The 23,303-nt window shown below is 48.7% G+C and overlaps 1 protein-coding gene across 2 annotated transcripts in view; it reads left to right on the top strand.

Moving 5' to 3' along the window:
- The window catches only part of Abr (ABR activator of RhoGEF and GTPase), a 199,107-nt gene that overhangs the window by 28,381 nt on the left and 147,423 nt on the right, over positions 1-23,303 (top strand). Inside the window, exon 1 of one of the 2 annotated variants that reach the window (XM_028866792.2) lies at positions 16,329-16,781. The exons of the other annotated variant lie outside the window; for it this stretch is intronic. The gene's annotated coding sequence lies outside the window, so the exon portion shown is untranslated. Of the gene's footprint in view, positions 1-16,328; positions 16,782-23,303 lie in introns of those variants that run through there. 2 annotated transcript variants of the gene reach the window in all.

The raw sequence follows: 23,303 nt of genomic DNA, 5'->3' as shown, positions 1-23,303 counted from the left end.
CACCTCAGGGAACTTGAAGTTAATGGTATATTGTGCATGGTTTAGCTTTCATTTTGTCCTTTTGTAGCACACTTAAAAGGATTTGTATCTAATTTGTTCACTGTTTGATTCTTAAAAAAACCATAAGGGACAATTATTTTTTATTAGTTAGTTTCGGTTTTTTGAGACAAGGTCTCATTATAGAGTCCTGGCTAACCTGACCTCCCTATGTAGCGTAAGCAGGGTCTTAAACTTCCAACCCTTCTGCCTCAGCCTCCAGAATGCTGGGTTAACAGGTGTACTACACACTGGTGAAAGTTTGTATTAGAAACCTGGTTTACAGAAGAGAAAGCTTGAGTCCTGACGTAACAAACTAATGAGCCATCTTCCCATTTTGAAGAGCTAGTGCCCTTTTGAGGAATAGTCCACAGCTCTTGAAAACACACAAAGGAGCCTTGCTTAGGAGAATATTTTATGTGTGGCTGTATGTGTTTGATCCACTTTTTTTTCCTCCTTTGCCATAGGGCTTCTCAACAGCTCAGAATTGCCCAAGTAGGCTAGGCTGGCCAGCACCGGGATTACAGACAGGCTCACCACCATGCCCAAGGACTTTTTTGTTTTGTTTTTAATATGGATTATGGGGATGGAACTGAGTCCTTACTCTTGCAAGGCAAGCAGTAACAGCCCAGCTCTCTTCCCAACCCCAGGAGTATAATCCTTAAATACTAAGATTGATCTGAGGCAGAGACCCCGGGTGGGGCTGAGCCTTTCAACCCTGTTCCACTCTATCCTGTCACACCTGAGCTGGACACGGCCTTGCTTGATCTGATCCAACCAACCTTGCTCGCACTTGAGCCTTTCTCTTTTGCTGGACCACGTTAAGCTCCATGCAAAGACATTTTTTTTTTTACTTCCGCCAAGGAAGATTGCACAAGCTGGTTATTCCAACATGCCTCTAGGGGAAATCCCAGGTTCAGATACCAGCCCCGAGTGAGCTGTAGGGGAAACCGGGAGGATGTGGGCTGGCCCTGGCCCTGGCAGCTGGGGCTGGGCCTTCTCTTTCTTGCCTCTGCTCAAGAACTTCGCAGCCAACCCTACCCTGGAGGCTAGGAAATGAAAACTCTACTTATTTAAAAGCCTAAAGAAAGGGTTAGGTCTGGTGTCATCTCCCACTTCAGTTGGCACCTCCTGGAATTGCCCCTGGCTGCCTGCCTGCCTGCCGGCCATTACTGTGGGAGGTGGCAGGGTACACCCCCATGTCACATCTCCTTTCCCCACAGCCTGGGCTTCCCTGCACCTCACAAAACAGAGGCCTCAAGAAGGTTGCTGCAGCTGCCTCTTGGGAGGGGTCTAGGCTATGACCGTGTTTGCATCTCGACTGCTATCTAAACCCCAGAAACCAGGGCTGCTTCCTCCCGCAAGCCTGCAGCAGCAGGGCTTCTCATTAGACGCTAGACTAATCTTGCGTGCAAAAGAGGGCAATTCTGCTTGCCCTCAATCATCCACCGTGGGTGCAGGATTTCATGTTTAAAAGCCGCAGGGCCTTCACATGACCAGGACCTCCCTGCCTCCCTACCCTGCTGGGCTTGGAAGCCATAGTGGAGAGTACCCCTTGACCTGGGTGACCTGACATTCACCAGAACAAGTGGAGAAACTAGCTGGGGCTGGGAGGCAGCTAAGGCTTCTTGGTGACTCTGTCTCCTACCATCAATTTGTAGTTTCTAAGCTCTGCAACCTGGTGGAGATTTTATCAAGGGGCTGGGGGCTCAGAATAGTGACGGTGAATTATCTTCCCTTGGCTAACAGGATCATCAACCTTTACGTAACATTAAGTAAGAGATACTCCCTAGAGACATGAAAAGGGTGCTGTGTAACACTGAAGAGCGCAGGAGAGCTGGGATCCACTGAGAATCAGCCCTGTTCATGGACCTACCTGCCCTTACGAGTGTGAGGCGGAGGCAAGGTACATTTGTACCTGAGGACTGTTCACTAGAGAACAGAAGTGGCACCCACGATAGTCACTCAATTTTGCAACCGAGAATGAGTGCTCACCCCGAAGTCTAACGTGGGTAATAGGAATAGAGATTTTCTTTTCTGTATGTAGTGCTGGGGCTGAACTCACGACTTGTACATGATAGGCAGGCACCCTGTCACTGAGCTACATGCAGCAGCTCCCCCACCCCCAGCAGCCACTTCCATACTGCTTTTTTTAAAGTTTTGATTTTAAACAATGTTGGGTAAGTAGCCTAATCTGGCCTTGGATTTGCTGTATAGCTTCCCAGGCTGGCCAGCAAACTTAGGTCCTCCATCCCCCATCCTCAGTTTCTAAGCAGCCAGGATTACAGGAATGTGCCACTACAGCACAGAGATTTCTGTTGAGTGCAAACTGTGGGGCTCTAGAACAGCTGAATCTGATATAAAGACATTCTTCTGGGGGCCAGGTGTGGTGGCACACGCCTTTAATACCAGCACTCAGGAGGCAGAGGCAGGTAGAGCTCTGAAATCAAGGCCAGCCTGATTCTACAGAGCACTAGGACAGCCAGGGCTACACAGAGAAACCTTGTCTCAAAACCAAACCAAACCAAACCAACCAAACAACAAATAAAACAGACATTCTTCTGATTGAAACATGACCTTACTATAATGTTCAGGCCTATCCCAAGTTCATTTTGTGTGTATGGGGAGGGGTGGAGGAGTAGGAACCAAACCCAGGACATCATATATGCTGAGCATGTGCTCTACGTTTGAGCTAATATCTCTTTGAACATATTTAGACACTTGGAGTCTTTGGACTTTTTGGTTTGCTCTGGAAGGGACCTTCACTTTAGTACCCTGGAGAAAATCACTTGTTGAGAAAGTTTATATTAAGTTCAAATCTGTATCTTTTGTTGTCTTTGAAATCTTCAGAGACCTTTGTCAATCTCAAGAAGCCCTTGCCTCTTTCCAACATGACAGCTCTGAATTTAAGGTGAAGGGATTGTATTCTTTCTAAATGGATCTTTTTCTTATTCTAGGCACTCTTGAATACCAACACAACAAAGGGAATACATTTAGGGGCTAGCAGGCAGGTGGCTCACAAGAGGCTTATTCTTTCTTATAAATGCCTAGCCATAGCCTGAGCTATGTAGTGAGACCTTGTGTCACTCAATAAAACCCCCACAAAAAACAAAAACAACAACAACAAAAAAAACAAGGAATGGGGTAGTCCTACACACCTGTGTGTGGGTGTGTGTGGTATGTGCAGTGAGTGTTTTACAGAGGCCAGAGAGGCATTTGAATCCCCCTGGAGCTGGAGTCACAGGCAGTTATGAGCTTCCCCAATGCAGGTAAATTAAAATATATATATATATATATATATATATATATATATATATATTTAATTTTAAATGTCGAATGTCATTTCTTGAAGGGGGTAGGAGGTCTTAAATACAGGCTTACAGCACAATGGGAGGACCCCGGAGGGCAGAAGTTCGCTACTGATGTTTTACAATCTTGCATCTAAGCTGTTAACACCCATTATTCAGGATACACAGACAAGGAACTTCCCTTAAGCATTCAGGAGGGTGGAACCTGGCAGGGAATTAGCATTGGGAGGATATCACAAAGTTAAGGTCCACAAGCAAGGCAACAGTTACCCAAAACGAGGACCAGGACCCTGCAGGTCCCCCTTTTATTAACAAATGAGCTTCTGACTTGGGTTGTGTGGGACATCAGCAGGTCACCTTACCCGTCATGGAGACACCTGCCCAGGCCACACAGGTGCTCTGTCTTAGGTTGGTGAGTGCCCCCCCAGGTATTACCTGTCTCTGAATACTCATTATCATACCGGCTCAATTGTGTGTGAGCTGCATGGTTAATTGCTGCCAAAGATCTCAAAGTGGCACTGGGCTTGCAATCTGTGTGTTCGATACAGAAAAGACCCACAGAGTTCCTATCTCACCCATAGCCAGTAGGCTAAAGGCAACTGAGCCATTCCCTTCCTTATCGAGCCATACTATATGTTGGAGTCCTTGTAAGATAGTTTCCCAAAAGTAACTGGAACTTGAGTTTATAAATTTGTTTATTTGTTTGTTTTTGCTCTTTTGGCTCTTATTCTTTTGGGGGCCCACCACCCAGCTCCCAAATAAATCACACACGGAGGCTTATTTTTTCTTATAAATTCCTGGGCCTTAGCTTGGCTTATTTCTAGCTAGCTTTTCTTACCTTAAATTATCATGTCTACCTTTTGCCTCTTGGATTTTCCTTTTCTTCTGTAATCTTACTTTCACTCTTACTCTGTGGCTGGCTGGGGGCTGGTCCCTTGTGTCCTCCTCCCCTTGTTCTTCTTGCTTCTTGATCTCTCCTCCCAGATTTCACCTTCTATTTATTCTCTCTGCCTGCCAGTCCCGCCTGTCCTTTCTCCTGCCTCGGCATTGGCCACTCAGCTCTTTCCTAGACCAATCAGGTGTTTTAGACAGACAAAGTAACACAGCTTCACCGAGTTAAACAAATGCAACATAAAAGAATACAACACATCTTTGCATCATTAAGACAAATGTTCCACAACATAAACAAATGTAACATATCTTCAACTACTATTCCACAACGCTGTTATTCTCATTTGACAGCAAGTGAAATCAAAGTTCAAAGAGTTTAAATAAGAGACAGCAGGTGTTGAGTCTTGATACATCGTTTCTAGGACCCACATCGGAGCTACACTGTTAAACTCTCCAGCAGCCTCAGCAGCAGCCTGGGCACTAGCTCAGTGAAGCTAGTATGAACAGCTATAAGAGATGCCGTAGGCATGCTGCACATGCGCTCTAGTAGTAGTGCCCAGTGCAGTTAGATGCTCTACACTCCAGCCAGGGATGGGGGCATCAGCTGAGCCAGGCAGGGAGCATGAGAGGAGAGCTGGTGTTGTGCTGGCATCCCTGCTTTTAAGATTAAAGAAACTATCAGTTTTCACTTTAGTACTAGGCTTGTAAACTCCTGACTTGGGGGTGGAGGTCGGAACATTTTGACAAGATTGCCTGATGTCTGGCACAAGCTGGGCTGTAGCAGTCCCAGGCTATCAGTGAAGCTCTATCAGTAGCCACACTAGCAAAACTGTGTCCTCCTGGCAAGTGTGTTGTACGCCTCATTGTGTAGGTGAACTGACCTAGACACTGCCTCAAACCGATGTGGGCTTGGGTAGCTGCCTTGGAGGATGCCATGATTTTATCACGATTGTGTGGAGGCTTCTGAAGTCAGAAATGCCGAGCTGATTGAGATAGCATATACTCGTTTGGGTGTAGTGACACACACTTTTAATCCCAGCACTTGATAGGCAGAGGCAGGCAGATCTGTGAGTTCCAAGCCAGCCTGATCTACAGACTGAGTTCTGGGCCAACCAGAGCAATATAGTGAGACCCTGTCTTAAAAATAAATAAAATCAATTACATGCCTGCAGTCCTAGGACTAGGGAGGCTGAAGCAGGTGGATCATGAGCTTAAGGCCAGCCTGGGCTACATGAGACCCTGTCTTTAAAAACTAAAATGAGCCGGGCGTTAGTGGCGCACGCCTTTAATCCCAGCACTCGGGAGGCAGAGCCAGGTGGATCTCTGTGAGTTCGAGGCCAGCCTGGGCTACCAAGTGAGCTCCAGGAAAGGCGCAAAGCTACACAGAGAAACCCTGTCTCGAAAAACCAAAAGAAAAAAAAAAAAAAACTAAAATGAAGTCAGAAATGTCTGTGAAGTTTGCAGCCACTTGGAATGATTAACTAGAAGTTCAAGGTCTTTCTTTCTCAGAGTTTTCCCAATGAATGTGCCCAGACTGTGTTGGGAATGTGAGGACATAAAGCCCCTCCCCCATTTCATGTCTGACCACTAAGAGCTGACTCAGCCGGAGGGTGCTGTGCATATCTATCACTCCCTTGTCCAGAGTGACGAGGCTGGAAAGCATCTCTGTCCTCCGCCAGGTTGGGACTGAGATTTGTGTGGTGGACCCAAGCCTTTGTTCATAACAATGCTTCCTACATCCCATCTCCTCTCTGCTTCCATTGCCAAAAAGCAAATGCCACTGATACAGACCTTTGGGGGCGGGGTAACCCTCGACAAGTGGATAACAGAAGGCTTTTTCCCAATTAAATGCTACAGCTTTGAACTGCTATCCCAAAGGAAGAACTAGCTCAAGTTCTTGGCTTCGTATCAAGGAACACTACAGGTCAGACCTTATCCCTGGTGGCCCTGGACAGCACTGAAAATCCAGCAATGCTCATTACCCACCAGAGAGACCAGAGACATCCCATGCTGTGAGCAAACTTGAATGATGTACTAGAGTTCCCACACATGGTCTCATTTTTGCAAACAGGCCCTAAACAGAGTGACGTGGATTCCTCATTTATGTAGAAATCACCCTGCTTGACGTAATGGGACAGGAAAGGGAAGTGAAGGATGATGGACCTACTCATGATCAGGCTGAGAAACTCCAGGGCTGTCTGCAGAACCTCTCTGGTGTCAAGGATGTAATGACCCTGTTGTGTCCTAAGTGGGGTGGTGCATTTGAGTCATAGTTTGCTTTTATCGTTTAAAAGAATTTTTGCCCCCCAGTGGCAGGGTTCTGTGTGTGTTGGGCGAGCTCTGTCCCTGAGCTGCAGCCCCAACCCCCATCAAGAGGGATTTTTATTGTGACTCTGTGACTTTTACAACAGAGAAAATTAGATTACTGAATGGACATGCAGTTAAGACAATTATGGACAGGGGTGTGGTGAGCTGGTTCAGTGAATAGAGGCAACTTGCATGCTGGCCTGATGACTTCGAGTTTAGTCCTTGGATCCCACAAGGTGGCAGGAGAGAACCAACTCCTAAGAGTTATCCTCTGACCCCTACTTGTGCACCTTTCCACACACACATACCAAAAAAAAACAGTGATAACAAAGTATGTTTTAAACCAGGGGGTTGGACATATGGCTCAGTGGTAGAGCACTTGCTCAGCAAGCACAAACACAAAACAAAAAATAGCCGATATAGTTCATGCTCTCTGTGGCCTCCTTGTGATACATGAAATGCATACAAACGAGCAAGTGACAGGATGCTAACTGTGGTGTGGCTTCTGAGCCAGCAGCTTGGGCCTTCTTGGTAGCAGGACCTGGGCACATTTCAGCTGGCAGCCCTCCCTGACACCTGCAGAGCCGGAGAGAGCTATTGTTTTCTAAAACAAGGTGTTTGTAATTCCTGATAATTCCCAAGCAGTGTTTGCACCCTCGCCAGCTTGCTGAGAGGATGAAGGTCTGTGTGGGGAGTGGTTGCCTTGTGCCTGGATGCAGACACCTTTGCTTGTAGAATCAGGTGAGTCATATGGAAAGCCAACTTGTTTGTGTCTCAGGGCCATTCTTCTTTTTGGCAAGAGAAGGACCTCTTCCTTTTTTGGTCCTGAAGTCACACTGGAAATCCTCAGCAGCTCAGCTGTGGGTAGATGTGCCTGCCCATGGGTACTGGTGTTGGGGTTTAGTGGTATTTGCAGAAGTCAAGGTTCCTGTCAGGCCTGGGAGGAAGTGTGGCCTATGTTATGTATGCAGCTCTGTGTGTGGCTGCCAGAGAGGGAGCCTCTCTGTGGTAAGCTTCCTCTTCTCTGCTTCACTGTGGTGGGACGCAGAGAGGGTCTTTTTTTACAAAAACAACCCTGAAACCCTAGAGAAAGACAGCTCTGCTTTCCTAAAGGTCCCCTGAAGAGCTCACCCAAGCATTGAGGTGCTGGTCAGCCGGATGCAGCAACAGCACATGTCTCCTCAGCCTATAGCATGCTCTGATCTCGTGGTCTTAGGGCACACTTGCCCCTCGAAGTTAGAGATCTGAGGGGAAGGGAGGGCTCGGAGTCCAGGTCCTCCTAAGTATGTAGAGGAAAGGAACATGGAAACTGCCTTCTGCGGAACTGAAAGCTGAGTTGTGATCTCATCCTGGCCTCCGCTGGTCCCCTGGGGGAGCCAAAGCTTAGCATGATGATGGCACTACCCACAGTTTTGAACTAGAATGGGATCCAGAATAGGAGACTTCCCAACATCCTTCCTCCCTCTGCTGGTGGCCTGTGGCTACCATCATGTGATAAACATGTGGCTTCCTCGGAGAGAAGCTTGCACAATCACACAGAAATGGGAAACTGGGAGGTAATTCAGTGTGGCACATGAAGAATTGGGCAATGAGGTGTCTAGGAGACTTTGGGTCTTGAGAAGGAATCCAGGTTTCCTCTGAGTCATGTCTGTGTCTGAGGAGGTCCCTAGAGCCCGAGCTATCTGAGTGGTCAAGAGGCACAGGCCCGGTGTCCTCAGCCCTCTGCCTGTCAGATGAAAATTGGGTGTGGCGCTGGCCTGCTCTGGCAGAGGCGGGCAGGCAGGGGCGGAGGTTTGAGAGCCACCAGGCTATTGCTCCATCACCCTAGAGCAGACCAGGCAGGGCCCGTGTTCTGATTGCTCTGAATTATCCCCCTTGACATGCTCCCTGGGCCCAGGGACGGCTGCCGCTTGTGAGGAGTACCTCCTAAAGCAGATAACTCCCGAGCACTGCCCAGGGCCCCTGTCCTGGTGGCTCTCTCTGTAAGGGAACTGAAATGCCTCATTGCCTTTGTGTTTCCAGTTCCTGGGTGGACGTTTCTCAGAAGCCCAGCTGCACCTCCTTAGGAAGGCGAGTCACGTGGCATTGTCTTCTCCCAGGATGGCATGCATCCCTCCCTATTCAGAGCACTGAACAGAGAATGTTCCAGAAAGTTCAGGCTCTGGACAGCAGAGGCATGGACATTTGAGAAGGGGGTGGGTGGGGCAGGCTATAGAGCTATTACCTCAGTTTCCTCCTGTGCTCCCCTGAGACACTTTTCCTCGAAGTGTTCACTGTGGGGCCAGTGAGATGGTTCAGTCAGTACAAGTGTTTGCTCTGCGAGCCTGATGGCCTGACGTCAATCCTCGGAACCTACAGGGGAAGGAGAGAACTGACCCCTGAAAGTCATCCTCTGACCTCCGTACGTGGATGGTGGCACCTGTGTACCCACACACTCCTCACATACACACAGAAACCGGCACACTATAAAAAAATTAAAGTGCGCCTTCTATGGACTGAGGGTATAGTTCAGTGGTAAAGCATGTACTTAAAGGCCCTGGATTCCATCTCCAGCAGCATAAAAGGAAAAGAAACATCTTTTTCTTTATAATCCTTACTTAGTTGAGTCTATGCCAGGTCAGGGCGGCCTATGTGAGAGAGATGCCTAGAGACTAGGTAACTCCAAAGTCATTAAGTGCCCAGACCACCAGGGACCCTCTAGGCACAGGCATCATGCCTGAAGACCCCAGGGTGTGCTAGACCTCATTTAAAGGAGAAAACAGAGAGGTCTGTCTTTATTCCTTTCTGGCCCTGCCAGTTCCTTCGACAAACAGCTTAAGAGCTACCTCTACTGGTACTGGGCGTGGAGGCACATCCTGGAATCCTGGCGCTTAGGAAACTGAGGCAGGAGGATTGAAAGTGTGAAGCCAGCTTGGGAGGAGTACCACTGTCGTCATGAGCACACAGCAGCAGTAGATATATGCACGAGATTGGGCCCTTCCATATGCCATCATGGATGGAAGAGGTGCCCGTGAGGCCTCATCCCATCCTGAGGCGCTATTGATTGTCAATGGTTTCTGCAGGGAGGGGGGGGGATGTCGTTTTCTTAAATGACGTAGCCACTTGGGGACTAGATGGGAAGAAGGAGGGTGCAGAGGAAAAGGAAATGGGGTAACAGAAGGTAATGGAAAGTGAATATGATTACATACATTGTATGTATGCATGGAACTGTCAGAAAATCAAAGAGAAATAAAACATACAAAAAGCACTGCTGATAAATTCACATCAGCATCTTGTACCCGTGCTGCCTGAAGTGCAGTTTCTCACCAGTGCAATTATCAATAGGGCATCTGGTGAGGATGCTTGCTGAAGCCTCAAGACTGGTTGCCAGACCACAGTGTGAACTTCACTCTACCCTTTGCTGGTCTTGTGACCCAGGGCCTCTTCTTCAAAGGGGGCGGGGGAGGATGATTCTGTCTTCCACAAGAGGTATCACATACTAGAAAGGTGAAAGCAATGTGTTTAACATAGTCACAGTGTCTAGAACATAAACCTTGGTGACACTGGGGACATGTTAACTAAAGGGCTTTTCAGTAATTGAATAGGGGAAATTGTTTCTAAGGTCTGGTGTGCATTGAAGGGGAGAGGTCAGGTCTAAGAAGAGCTAGAGATTCTGTTGGGTATTGTCTTAGTTACTTCTCTATTGCTGTGACAAAACACCATGACCAAGGCAACTTATAGAAGAAACAGTTTATCAGGGACTCACAGTTTCAGAGAGCCAGTACCTGACCCTCATGGCAGGGATTAGGACAGCAGGCAGGCACAGCATTGGAGCAACAGCTGGAAGCTTGCATTTTGAGACAATAACCGAGAGGCAGAGCGCTAACTCTTCTCTAATTGCTGTGGATTTGGGAACCTCAAAGCCCACCTCCAGTGATATACCTCCTCCAACAAAACCACACCTTCCAATCCTTCTCAAACAGTTCCAACAACTGGAGACCAAGCATTCAAACCTGAGCCTACCGGGATTGCCATTCTCATTCAAATCACCACAGATCTCTGAGCTCATGCTAAGGCAACACTCGTGAGTAGCGAGCCTTCTTCAGGGACCCCTTCTAGTTCCCCATGCCTTTTCTTTTTCCTCCTCCTCCTCTTTCTCCTTGTCTCGTATATCTCAGGCTGGCCTCCAACTTGCTGTGTTGCAGAGGATGACCTTGAACTTCTGATCTTCTTGCTTTCTCCGCAGGTGCTGGGATTACAGGTGTACACCACCACATTTGGTTTTACATGGTGCTGGGGCTCAAACCCAGGGTTTTCTGCATGCTTAGCCTGTACTTTACCAAGTGAGCTACATCCACAGCCTTCTTCCCATTTTCTTTTTAAGACAGCATTTCACTGTGTTGTCCAGACTGGCCTCTAACTCTGGGCATAAGTGATCCTTGCCTCAGTCTTCCAGGTGTCTAGCTCTCCACCTTCATTTTTGCCTCTGTAATTGTTCACACTTTTCCTTCTTTCCCAGAATGCCTTGCCTCTCCACCCTTTTATCTTTACCAGTGAAACATTAGTTGTCATTCCAGGCCTCACTTCAAATTCCAGGCCTCTTTAGAAAGTGTGCTGGCTAGTTTATACCAATTTGAAACAAGCTAAAGTTATCTGAAAGGAAGGAACCCTACTTGAGAAAATGTTTCCATTAAGATCTGTCTGTAAGACATTTTCTCAATTAGTGATCAATGGGGGGGGGCAGCAAATGGTGGGTAGTGATCAATAGGGAGGGCCCAGCCCCTTGTGAGTGGTGCCAACCCTGGGCTAGTGATCTCGGGTTCTAACTTGCTTTACGGTCATAGTGTTTCATTGCAGCAATAGGAACCCTGACTAAGACAGAAGGCATTTGGTTATCAGCTCAGTTGGAAATGGTGACCCCCTGCCCCATAATGTTCTTCTTTGTTTTTACTCTTTGTCTCTTTGGGGGCCACCACCCAGCTCCCAAATAAATCACACACAGAGGCTTATTCTTAGTTATGAATGCCCGGCCTTCACTTAGCTTGGCTTGTTTCTTACCAGCTTTCCTTAACTTTAAACTAACCTGTCTACCTTTTGCCTCTGGACTTTTCTCATTCTCTTCTTTAAATCTTTTTTTGTTTGTTTGTTTGTTTGTTTTTTGAGACAGGGTTCCTCTGTGTAGCTTTGTGCTTTTCCTGGATCTCACTCTGTAGACCAGGCTGGCCTCGAACTCACAAAGATCCCCCTGGCTCTGCCTCCCGAGTGCTGGGATTAAAGGCGTGTGCCACCACCGCCCGGCGATAAAGGGTTTTATTTGCCTCCCAGCTCTGGAAGTCCACACAGCACAGCCTCGGCCCTGATGATGGGTCACCTTGACGTCATGATGTCATGGCAGGGGCACACATGCATCACTGTACTGTCACTCTCCCTCTGCATAAAGCCACTGGGATCCGATCATGAGACTCGCTCTTAATGACCCAGCCATTTCCCAGAGTTCTCTCTTTTGGACTTCTTGGCAAAATGATTGTCTAGAATGTGAGGCCCTGGGTTCCATCCCCAACACTCCAAACAAGCAGCAAGACAAAGCAAAGTCGCCACTTCTAAAGGCCGTATGCAGATTTCCTACCCTCTTTTTAAAAGGATTTATTTAAACATGTATATGAGTCTCTGTCACTCTCTGCCTTTCTCTCTGTGTCTGTATGTGTGTGTGAGAGAGAGAGCTGGAGTTAGAGGTGGTTTTGACTTTCAGATGTGGGTGCTAGGAACCAAACTTAGGTCTCCTCTGCAAGAGCAATACACATTCTTAACAGCTGAGCCATCTCTTCAGCCCTGAGTTTCTACCCTCTTAATATTAACATGTGACTTTGCAAATTAGACTTTTGCATGAGTCCAGGGGGGCACAGATCATAGCACAGGAGAGGAGGAGAGATAGGACCTGAAGTGAGTTAAATACACCATAACATCCTTACACTGGCAGGAACCTCAGATTAAACACCTGGGGGAGGGAGAGAAGAAAAATAAAAGAGCTGGGTATATAGCTCAATAATAGACTGCTTACTTACTGCTTACACAGACAGACAGACGTGCATGTATGCACATACTAACCATCTGGAGTATGGACCCTGATAGCGTCATGTGATTTTCTGGGGTAAAGGTCCAATAAATGAAACCTTGCAAGCCCCAATAGACCAGATGAGTCCTGTATTCTCTGGGATTCTATGGCCCACTCAGCAGTCACTGGGGACCCAGGCACATAGCATTACAGAAGGTCTCCTTAGCTGAGCCCCACCCCCACCCCACACCCCACACGTTCTCAACCAGACTTCCTGTAGACCTCCTCAAACTAGGTTCTTTTGAGTGGGCAGGAGTCCAGACTCAGGTTCCATCAACTTCTCCCATCACTGAACTGAAAAGCAGGTTTCCAGTTTGATAGTTACAGGGCTTCTGGAGATGTGAGTACATTAAATCACTCTGGGAGGCTTCCTGGTTCAGCCTGTAATGCCTTAGGCAAAACAGTTCAGCATCACTGCCAGCATCCCAAATCTTCTTCCACAGATTCCCAGGCTTTCCACCCTACAGAGAGCAGAGGATTCAGGCCAAATGGACTGCCTCCAGAGGCGGTCTTCCTCCATGAAAGCATCAGTTCATTTCCCTACTTCAAAATCAAATTGCCTTGTAAATTTGGGACAGGTCTAGGAGAAAGACTCCAGCTACAGAGACTGAAATTCCCTTAGTGGGCTGAATCCTTTCTAGGTTTCTATTCTATTTCCATGTTGGAACCTGATTGGGTGGAAAAGAGTACGACCAAGGATGTTGGCTGCTTCGCAGGGGAGGCTGTGCACTGGGGAGTTTTTAGTTGGGGCTTTGTGTGAGTGGTTATAAAATAATTAGAGCAGCAATTGTCCTGCCCCAAATCTGATTTTAGTTCCCCCAGAGTCATTTCAGAGGATGTGGCCACATGTCAACCATCCAGGCCAGTTCATTTCCAGTTGGAACCTGTCTAGCTAAATATCGATATTATTTCATTCTAGGCTCTTTGTAGCCAAGGACCATCCATTCACTTGAACCACTATTTGAACAACATATTGGGGTTGCCAAGAACAGGGCTCACTGTCTAGCAAGATATGGATGGCCCTGAATGACCTTAAAATTTTTTTAAGCCTTTATTCTATGCATATGGGAGTTTTGCCTGTAGGTATGTCTGGACACCACATGTGGGCCTGGAGCCCCTGGAGGCCTGAAGAGGATGTTGGATCCTTTGGAACTGGAGTTACAGATGGTGGTTAGCCATCATATGGATGCTGAGAATCAAATCTAGGTCCTCTGGAAGAGCAGCCAGTACTCTTAACCACTGAGCCATCTCTCCAGGTCCTGAATGATTTTTAAGAGCAGCAAGGAATCAGACAAAGAGAAGCAGGTCTCCCCGGCTTGGTTGTTAGGGAAAGCACCTTGGAAGCAGTGCTGCTTCAGATTAACACCATAAAATAAGTAGGAGATGCTCAGGCAGAGTGGAGGAAGCGGTATTTTGATTTGTTTTCTTGAGACAGGGTGTCATTATGTCAGCCAGCCTGGCCCTGTGCTTACTGTGTCTTCCTGTCGACCTCTCAAGTGCAGGAATAACGGGCATGTGCCACCATGCCAGGATAAGGAGAGAACATTTTCTTTAACTTTTTTAAAGATTTATTTTATGCGTACGAGTGTTTTGTCTGCATGTATGTAGGTGTACCACTGTGTGCCTGGTGCCACAGAGATCAAAAGAGGGCATCGGATCCCCTGGATCAGATATTTGTGAACCACTATGTGGATGCTGGGAATTGAACCCAGGTTCTCTGCAAGAACAACAAGTGCTCTTAACCACTGAGCCACCTCTGTAGCTCTGAGGGCATAACCTTTTAACCAGCTGTATCAACCCGTACAGAAGTTCAAAGGCAGGCAACAGCAGGAAGGAGCAGGGTGGACGTGCTAGGTTATCCAAAGGGGTATGCAGGTAGGGCCACAGGACCTGGGAGGCCATGAAAATAGTAAGGGGGCTTAGGGTTGTAGCTCAGTGGAAGAACACCAGCTCTGCATGCACAAGACCCAGGGTTTGGTCCTTTACATCACAAAAAGAAAAAGGAAGAGAGAAAATAATGCACCTTTCTCTAGATGGTGCCATGAGTGTGCCTTAGAAAGAGAGGAGTGGCATGTTAGAGTTGTCCTACAGCATCCTGTCTGTGGCTTTGGGATGCAGGGAGACTTTCATCAGTGCTTCAAGTCTATGATGGCAGCCTCCTGAGCCTGGGGCTGCTCAAACCAACAGACTCTTTGCAACTCTCACCGACTCTTGCTGCTGGTCCCATTCTTTCTCACTTTCCCTCCACTAGGATCTGACTCATGTGTGTTGGTCTTTCCTATCAGCATCAGATTATGTGTGTGCAATCGAGCTGAGAAGCCTAGAACGGGGTGCAGAGAGGAAATTCAGAGTCACGCCGCCGTTCTGTAGCAAGAAGTTGAAAGCACATCATGTGAGAGATGCATAACCCGGGACAGTTCCTGAGCAGAGAGCACGGCTGGACTGTCATCCCCTTCCTCATGAGGAACAGCAGGGTGGTCCCTTAGGGGATTGAGATGGGTGGTCTTGTTTCTCAGTGATCACCTGTAGACCCCTGGGGACCTGCCAGCCTGTCTGCTTCTCCCTTCCAGGGTAGTGGTGACCCAGAGAGGGTGACTGGGTGCAGATTTATGTGCTTGGCTTCTAGGTGGGGACAACCTTGAGCACTGGCAGCCCTTGTAGAAGTGGCCTGGGCCAGATCAACCCCCTCTCAACCTCTACATTTATAAAGATGATGTTGGGCCAACAAGATGGCAAACTCAGTGGGTAGAAGAGCTTGCTGGCCAGCCTGACAGCCTGAGCTGGATCTCCAGGACCCAGGGGGTGAAGGGAAGAATCCAGAACTGACTGTAAGTTGGCCTCTGGCCCATTTGTGTTTGGTTAGGGAAGACACCAAAGGCAGCATTATGGGGGAAAGAAAGTGGGTTCTGGAGTTGGCCAAGGAGCCATCCTCTTTCTGCTAACCTTGGAGGGTCCTCAATACTGTTGACATGAAGGACAGACGTCTTTTGGCGTTCCTGGCTTCTGCCTATTGAAGGCCCTGCTCCTTCACATTTAAAAACATACTTTTTAGTACAACAATGGCAGTTACTCCTCTCCCCATTAAGAACCTATGTCTCGTGATGACAGAACAAGGTGATGTTCAGCTGTGTCTCAAACCCCTGTAACCGGCAAGCAGGGAGGTAAGGAAGTCTCCTCATTTAAGATGTTACTGGAGGAGCTGGAGAGATGGCTTATCAGTTAAGGGCACTTACTGCTCTTCCAGAGGACCTGGGTTCAATTCCCAGCCCCCACATGTCACAAGGCTTACAACTGCCTGTTAACTCCCAGCTCCAAGGGAATCTGTACTCAGCAGGCACCCACATACATGTGCACATACCACCACACAGGTACGTAAGCATACACATGAGTAAAAATAAAAATTATCCTTTCAAGAGATGTTCCCGGAGGATTTATCCTATGGGAGTGTACTCTGCTTACAACACTTTCTCAGGCTCTTTGCTCACAGTGGTAACCTGCAGCCCTAGATAGCGTCTGGTGGAGGAGCTGAGATTTGAGTCCAAGCCCTTGGAGGCTGCCAATGTAGAACACCACGTGTGGCTGAGGTGCTACTGTGTTTGGCCACCAGATGGCACCTGGGAGTCCTAGTTCTCTGCCGCAGGACTGGTGGTAACAGGAGTTGACTGCAGAGAGAACTTGCCTTAAAAGAGGCCCGATGCTTAAAGAGACACAGCCACACGCCCTCGGGATGGACCCTTAAATCTATAGAATGAGACTCCACCACGCAAGCACCGCTGTCCAGGGTCAGTAGCTTCTGTGCCTTCCTGGATGTTGATCCAATCTCCTTGGTGACTCTCAGTCCCTGCAACCTTCCTCCTGAGTCTGAGGGGACAGAACCAGCCTGGAGAGTGGTGTCAGAGCTCCTGGCCGAGCAGCGCTGGAGCCGGGATGCATCTGCAGAACTGAGAAGGAAAAGAGTGGGAAGAAGTGCCAGCTGCGGGGCAGTGGTGACCACAGGAGGGCAGAGGGCCAGCTTGTGAGCGCTGACCTCTGCAGGACTTGACTCTGCTTCTCTGGAGCCTTTAAATTTGGTCTCTTGGGGGATTTTTTTGAGACTCCTTGTCTCTTCCTCAGCTTGCGTCTTCCCAAATGCTGATGGGGACTCAGAGGTAAGTAAATGAGGGAAGAGGATCTAGACTCCACTGGAGGACCATTCCCATGCCGACCGCCCTGCGGGGTGACGGCTGAAAACGCCACATTAGCTGGAGCTGGGGAAGGGGCCCTCCTCCACGTGGGTTTCTTTAGCCTTAGCTAAGCCAGCTGCTCTGCCATGATGCTAACTCTTTTTGGTGCCAAGGGGTAGGGACAAGGCCTGGGATGTATGTGTGTGTGGAGTGCCCCCTGCAGCTGTCTGTCCTTGGGTACTGCCCTGGGAGTGACAGAGGAAAGCATCAAGGATATGAATGTAGTTCTCTGGGAATCAGTCCACATCCTACCAAGGGTACAGCTCTTTCCCATGGCTCGAGCTGACATAAAACTTCCAGAGAGAAATGAGTTGGATCTGGGGTGGGGAGGGGGCTTGGGAGGTATTTCTGTTGTCTGTAGATCTCACTGTCTTCTGGAAAAGCCAGGAGGCTGGAAAGGGGCAGGGAGGAAGAGAGTCAAGGCCAGAGTCTTGGGCCAAGCTCTCTCCCTGAGAGGCAACTCATGGGAGGCCTGGCCTGAGGAACTTTCATCTCAAATTACTTTAAATTTACATTTATTCATTCAGTGTGTGTGTGTGTGTGTGTGTGTGTGTGTGTGTGTGTGTGTGTGTGTGTATGCTCACTATTTCACATGCATATGAGTGCCACGGTACCTATGTGGAGGTCAGGAAAGATCAGAGGACAACTTGTAGGGAGTCTGCTGCCTACCATGTGAGTTCCAAGGATCAAACTCAGGTTCTCAGGCTTGGTAGTAAACCTGCTCTAAGAATTTCCTTCTTCCCAGACCTCAGAACTGAAGGTGAGTTTTGAGAACAGTAAATGCCGCTTTGCTTCCACCAAGGAAGGGGAATGAAACGGAGTGAAAACAGGTTACTTGCCAGGCATGGTGACACATGCCTTTGATCCCAGCACTGCCCTGGGAGTTTGAGTCCAGCCTGGTCTGCATGGTGAGCTCTAGACCAGCCAAGGCTACAGAGTGAGACTATCTCAAAAGAACAGACAGAAAACCCAACCACATGCATACACATACACACCAAACAAACAACAGAAACCTCATCTGTGGGAAACAGAAAAGCAAGCTACCCCAGGATCTTTTGGGAAGCAGAGTTTACAGTCTTTCAGGACTAATAAGAGACGTGGAGGTCATGTACCTGACCTACCTGGGTGTCATCTTCTGCACCTGTGAAAACTAAGGTTGGAAAAGCTTGCATCTGGCCTCAGGCATATAAGCAGAGGGTGAGGGACCTGGCCTAACAGGCTATCTGGACTGCTTTCCAGCTTGTCTGCAGGGCCATCTGACCTGTAGTAGGTGAGGTTTTCTTTGGGAAGCAGTTCTCTGTTTGCTTACATATTGGTGGCCCCTGGGAGTTCTGGAATGACATCGTCTTACCTTTTCATGCAGCTCCAATTTCTTCTTCCCTGGGCTTAGCTCTTCTGTTTTTTCATTTGTCCATCCATAGTCCAGTATAGCATTCACTACACACTTGGTCTCTGGGTCCAGACGATTCATTTTCAAGTGTCGCCCCCTGCTGGCTGGCCAGTGGCTTAGCCTTTCTGTGCCTCTGTTTTTTTTGTCTGTGAAATGGAGCTAATAGCAGTCCCTATCTTGCTTGCTTACTTAGAGGATTAGGCCAGAAGCTTGTAAAGCACACAGAACAGTACCTGGTAGTTAAGCATCAGTCAGTGTTAGCTGTCATTAACTTTTATGACTCAATATGCAATTTAAAGATCCTTTTAATTTCCTCTTATGTGTATGAGTGTTTTGCATTGTGTATGTGCCTCGTGTACCTGCAGAGGCCAGAAGAAGGTGTCAGATCCCCTGGAACTGAAGTTACAGATGGTTGTGATTCAGCATGGAGATGCTGGAAGTCAAACGTGGGTCCTTTGGAAGATTTACCATCTCTCCAGCCCCTCAATATGCCTTTTTAATTTTTTTTTTTTTGAGGCAGGATTTGAACTCCTGCCTCAGCCTTCAGAGTGGTTGGAATCACAAGTGAGCATGCACCGCTACACCTGGCTAAACATGCACTTTTGAACGCCAGTCAGCTGAGCTTTTGGCAAAAACCGGTTTGTGTGTGAAGCCACATTGCTGTAAAGCATTTTTGAAGGTTTACACACACACACACACACACACACACACACACACACACACACACACACACACGCTCCCTGCGTGGCCCCAGCAACAGAGACACTTTTTTTCCCCAGCAGTGACCACAGGGAAATCCAACTTCTGGGCCCTTCCTGTGGTGCTAAGGGGAGAAAAGTGGAGAGACCTAGTTTGATCTAGGTGACATCACTCTGATTGCATCCTGGCCCAGTGGTTGGTAGACCTGAGGGCTGGTTGTTAGAGAAGCAATACATAGCACACTCCTGGGAATAAAGGGGAGAGCTGCTGGTCTTCATGATGGGGTCTGTGTCCTTTCAGCCCCCCAGCACCAGCACAACACTCAAGGCTGTGCAACTAACCTTAAATCCTGCGATGAGGGAGGAGCAGGTAGGTAACCATGGAGATGGGGGGAGGGGCAGGATAAACTGAGTACACACAGGTTGGGGATATGGAAAGTGTTGGCCCTTCTCACTGGATAGGGAATGGTTACTAGGGGCTTGGGGAAGTAGTGTTTTGAATGCTGACTCAGTGCCTTGGGGTGAACCATGCATCTGTACATCCAGGCACTTAGCTGAATCGGGAGGTCTGTCCACAAGGATGCTTCCCTGCTGCTCTGACAGATTGGGGCTGATAGCTGGGGTTGAGAGCACTTCAGGAGAGCAGGCCTTGGGCAAGCTACCGAGGAGGATGCCTCTTTAACTCCTTAGTTCCCAGAGCGTGTGCTGGGTTAGGATTTCCCCAGCCTTTCCCTGCCCTCGGTGCCCCTTGATCTAACTGGAGGCATTTGTTACAATCTCAAGTCACCCAGGTGGTCCAAGGCCCACCCACTTATCTCTGTAAACAAGGTTAGAATCAGGCTGGGCGGTGGGATTCTTCCAGTAACTACCCTGTCCCAAGACAATAGTTCAGCAGTGGAGTTGTGTAACACACATCTACTCACCCCGGACAGGGAGCCCATGACAGAGCAAAGTATAGAGGAAGCACCAGTGTCTGCACCAGACACCCCAAGAACAAGTTCTCAGCTCAGTGGAAATTTATTTGCCCTAGAGGTACAAAGGGCAGGGAATAAGAGACATCGAGACAGGAGACAGGACAAGGGAGAAGGGAAGGATATTTGCCCCCAGAGGGGTAAAGGACTGCCTCTGGATAGAGAGGAGACAGATGTGGCCTGTATGCAAATGACGGTTTATAAAGGTAAAAGAGGAAGCCCTGTATTGGGATGAGATGTTTAATTTTGATTGGGCACATTAATTAGGGTAGTCAAAAGGGGGCTTTTGATGGCTGGACTTGAATACTTTGATAACTGGACCTTGGTAGTCAGCCTCAGGAGGAGGAAGTGACCATATAAGGGAACAGACCTTGGTGGCTAGTTTTAGGAATGTAATCTAATGTTTTTTAGCAAGGCAGAGGGAATGGGGGAAGGGCAAGGCCTGCCAGAGCCATGTTTGCCATGCTCGGGCCTATTAGGGCCCTTCAGTGGCCTAATCCACCCAAATCCAACTTGGTGATCTGCTGGCTTTTATTGGGGTTACTTACAGGAGCAGAAATGACTCAAAGACAGGTACTGATATCACCAAGGCCCACCCCAGAAGGGGTGATCACCCACAAAAGCTAGGAAGCCCCAAGCACACTGCACAGCCTTCAGGTATCGCTCAGGATGGAGTGTCCTTCCCAAATAACTCTGGTCTAAACCTGGTCTAGGCAGCTGGACTGGTCTGAGTCTTTGCAGCTCTGCTTCCTTCCTTCTGAGGGGAATTCTCAGCTCTTATTACTTACTCTGGCGGGGGTAGGGGAGGTCTAGTGAATCTGGTCAGTTTCTGGAACTTCCTGAAGCTGTTTTGTTTACCTTCCCACTTGAGGAACTTCCTAGCAGGATGGAATGTTTCAGTCTTGGAGGAAACTTACACAACAGGTGGGGGCCATGGCTATGGAACAAAACGGTAAGGGCTCCGGTGAGGGCTCCGGTGAGGGCTTCCTAGCAGATAGTCTTGCACTCATGGACCAGGACAGATTTCCAGGGACTTTCAATGCCTTGGGTTACCAGTCAGCTGACAGTGAGGTGGCATGCTATGGATCCAGCCCACACTATGCAATTTGGTCACTGGCTGTGCCCCGGTTTTCTCACCTGGAAAATTCAGAAATTAGGTGAGAGCCGGATCTGGTAGCACAGGCCTCTAGTCCCAGCTTTTGAAACCCCAAAATTGGCCCCCAGTGACACACCTCCTCTAACAAGGCCACACCCTCTAATCCTCCCCAAACAGTTCCAAGGACCAGAGGACCAGATATTCAAATATATGAGCCTTCAGGTGCCCATACTCATTCAAACCACTGCACTATCTCAAAGGGTAAAAAGAGAGCTGGAGATACAGCTTTGGGGTGGAGTGCATGAGTGAGGTCCTGAGTGCAGTTCCTAGTGTGCAGAAAGAAAGTGAGGGCGAGGAGAAGGGATAAGGAAAGAAGGAACCTGAAGAAACAGTGACGTCCATAGCAAGCTCATCCTTGTGAAAAACTGAAGATTCAAGCCAGAAACAGCAAGTATTCAGGGTCAGATATTAGCACTATGGTCTGCAAGATTGTCTCTGCCCCTCCACTATATTGTGGAGGGGACAATCCTGGGCAAGATTGGACAGAATGTAGAATAAAGCAAACTATGGCAACACTAGGGAAAGCAACTGTAATGTTTTAGTTAGGGAAAAAAAAAAAAACACCGAAAATAGCTTGCTCAAGCCTTTGTAGATAAAAATGTAAAATGTATGCAAATGTATGTGACTCACATAGAAACATATATCCACAGCCTCCTCACAGTCAGCACCGGATGTGGAGATGTAGGGCTGTGGCCGGCAGGAGAATCCCTGTAGTGGAGTGAGAGGGCCTAAGCTGCCTTGATATTGTGGGGAGGGGTCAGTGCTGCAGCCTTCCAGGGTTTGTAGCTGATGCCTATACCCAGGCATGTGTTCCCTTTCTCCTGGGTTCTATGCCTTCAGAAAGTGATGTGCAAGAATAAGGAATGCCCTTGTCCTTTCTCTGCTCGTCTGTCTGCTTCCTCAGAGAGCCTGCTTGCTCCCTCTCCCATCCCGGAACTCTATTTCTGGATAGTCTTGCTAGAGATGCACCACCCCCTCCCCTGCCATGCTCCAGGTGTCGGTTGGGCCCTCCCAATCTTCTATGCCAGTCAGGGACCGTGGGAGGGTAACAGTTGAACAGGGAGGGCCGGCAAGCCACAGAACCAGAAGCTTGGGTTAGGCCTGGGGTCATGAGAGCTGAATGGGTACAGGAGGGCCTCTGTATGCTGCAGACAGCTGTAGGGACTCCTATACACAAGAGCATCTACCCTTGAACCTCCCCGAGGTCCACAGGCTCTATCCTGTGCTGCTCTTCTTGGGTAGTTATGGAGGCTGGCGTCCAGACAGCTGGGCAGTTTACAAGGCTGGGCACAAGTTTCCTTATGGATAAAGGTCTGCTTCTACCGTTCAAAACTATACCTGTGCTTGTTTGGGATGAGGAGGAACCCTCCTCTGTGTTCTGTGGGTGCTAACAACACTGCTTTCCATAGAGGTCAGAGAGTAGCTTAACTCTTTGTAGACCTCTGTGTTCCTGGAGCCCAAGAAGGTTTTGCCCTAAGCTGTCTGAAGATGGGACGGACGGGACGGGACGGGATGGGACGGGAACTGCTCCCTTAGTAGAAATGCACTATCCTGGTATATGAAAGGTCTAATCCAGGTCTTCCTGGGTGGGCTTGATTGCCTCCTTCCCTGGGAATTCAGGAAACAGGCTTCAGCCTCCGCTGTCCTGGACCACTCTAGCCTGGGTCCCTTTTAGTCCAGTACTGTCTCCAAGTCACTTGACCCAAGGAGATCTGTGTACCTAATTTATGGGAAAGTTCCCACGAGTCCCCTATCTTACCCCCCACCCCCCAGCCCCCAAGCCCTCAGTGCTGTTGAGGTCACTGTTAGGAATTTTGCTGAAGACTCTTCTCTGAGGCATCTGACCCCATCATCCCTCAACTTCTGTGTGATTATGCACTGAGGCCAGAGGTAAAGGGCTCCTGGAGGGACTGGGAGAGCCCGGGGCCTTCCGTACCCCAGTTTGTCTCTATGCCTCAAGGGGCACATGTGAGAGATGTCCTTCCCCCATGGCAATGTCTGACTCTGATCCCTGCGGGGCCGTCTTACTTTAACCACCCACCCCTGGTGTGAATAGATGGATGCTTTAAGGTTTGGTAGGAAACAATCCCTGGGTGGTCCAGCCTTCCAGCGGGTGCAGGACGCTGTTAACCTAGTCCACGCTGCTATCGATGCTTGTCTAGGGGGTGGGGCCTGGCAACGGCACCAGCCCCAAAATCGTGCTTAGAGATCCTGGGGTGGCAGGTGATGTCA

This window comes from Peromyscus leucopus, chromosome 8b (assembly GCF_004664715.2).
Source record: "Peromyscus leucopus breed LL Stock chromosome 8b, UCI_PerLeu_2.1, whole genome shotgun sequence".
NCBI lineage: Eukaryota > Metazoa > Chordata > Mammalia > Rodentia > Cricetidae > Peromyscus > Peromyscus leucopus.
Note: the sequence above shows the minus strand (reverse complement) of the source record. Positions and strands in the feature narration are given on the sequence as shown.